We start from the raw sequence: 1,961 nt of genomic DNA, 5'->3' as shown, positions 1-1,961 counted from the left end.
AATTAATAATGATAATAATATTATAATTTCTTAACTAAAAATGTACTGTGATTTCTAAGATTTAAGCATAGATTATGTATCTATCAAACACTCCAAAGAATTACCCGGTCTCTTTAATTTTTAATATCATGACATTTAGAATGGAAATAAATATATTTCAGTGTTTCAATTAAGATTAAAGAATAAAAATATCTCATAATGTATTAACTCTTTAGTAGAGAATCATAGTAAGTGGAAGGTTTTTCTTTCTTTTTGATAAAGAGAGATTATGTTAAGGGGAGAAGTGATGTGGTTTTCCCACTGAAGGTCAAATATTATTGATGTATTTTCCAAGTTTGGTGTTTTTGAAGATTTTATGGTTTGGCTCTCTGACTTTCCAGAATCCCCGGTTTCCCATGTACTCCTCTTTTCTTCCCATGTTTTATCCAGAGTAGATCTCAAATATTTATTCAAGATGAAATTAATTCATGTGGAATGGTAAAAACATCTACATAGTAACACAACGCATGAATAGTGCTTTTATTTGATCAGGTGATAATCCCTTTTCTAGCATTCATAACATTCATAACTCAATAGTAGAGTCATTAGAAAGCTGGATTTCTGGATTGCTTGGTAAGCTTTTTTGGTATTCTTAAATAATTAGAATAAATATTAATGTGCTGTAATCTTTATTATTATTTAAACCACTTTGAATCTTAAATTTATTGTTAATAATCATTTTTTTCCTGAAAAACTGATGATACAACATGGGATATCATAAATTTTGGCAGCAGTGCTTGTATGAGTTGAAGTAGGCTTTAAATGCCTTTATATTGATATGTCAAGCAATACTAATATGGTTATATCTAATAATTCTTTCACTCTCAGAACCTAAGTAACTTAGGTGTGGTGGTACAGGCCTATAATCCAAGCACTTGAAAAATGGAAGCAAGTGGTTCAGAGAGGTTCAAAGTCAACCTCAGTTATATATGAGGTTTGAGGACAAAGTAAACCATGTGGTACTGTGTCTTAAGCAAACAAGAAAAACACCCATGTATATTTGTAATGAATTAATTATACCTGTAAACTACATAATACAGTTTGTTATGACTTATAAAATATTGTGTCAGATACTATGCTAAAAGTGCTAGATGTACGCACTGATATAGTAAGCTAGTATTATGTAAGTAGATTATCCCATAAATTAAATACTAATATAGTTCTTACTTAACATAGGGCACATATAAACTTTAAGTGGTTTGGGAGCCTACTGAAATAAAGCAGTTCTAGGTATTGGAATCAGAATTCATATTATCTTTCTTGTCAATAGTTTATGCTTTAAACCAGTACAATATATTCTTTGTAGAATTAACTGTGAAAGAGAATCATCACTAAAACCTAAAATTGTAATTTATGTGCATCAAAGCTACCTATCAAATGTAAGTAGTAAACAGTTTGATTATATTGGAAAAATAAACTATGTTGTTTATATATGAAAATTAGATATAATCTTCAAAGTTATGAAAAATGCCTGGTTTTTCTAGTTTAGTGTAGCTGATATTTCAGGCTTCTTTTGTTACATGTCGAATGAAAAATTGTCAGCTATCTCTGTAGTGCATAAATGATGAATGGGTTGTGTATATATAATGCCAAGTAGTTTTACCTAGGATAGGGTATAATGTAGCTACACACTCTGCTTATTATCCTGCCACCTTAACTGTTCTTTGAAATGAATTAAGAAACCACTGGACACTAAACTGTATTGCCACTGGCGGTTGAGAAAATTTTCATTGTGTTATACTTTGACAAATATCTTGGATACCATGGTTTCACACTTCACCTAATTTTGAGACAGATGTAGGAAATAGCAAGGACTTATTTGAGTTTTAGAAACAGCATTTAGTAGTGCTTATTATATGCTCCAGGTTAGAGAAACATAAATAAACATGGCAGGAGCCATAGAAACCCAAAGCTATAAACTG

Source organism: Nannospalax galili, unplaced genomic scaffold (assembly GCF_000622305.1).
Source record: "Nannospalax galili isolate Female #2095 unplaced genomic scaffold, S.galili_v1.0 scaffold337, whole genome shotgun sequence".
Classification (NCBI taxonomy): Eukaryota; Metazoa; Chordata; class Mammalia; order Rodentia; family Spalacidae; genus Nannospalax; species Nannospalax galili.
This window is presented reverse-complemented; position numbering follows the sequence as displayed.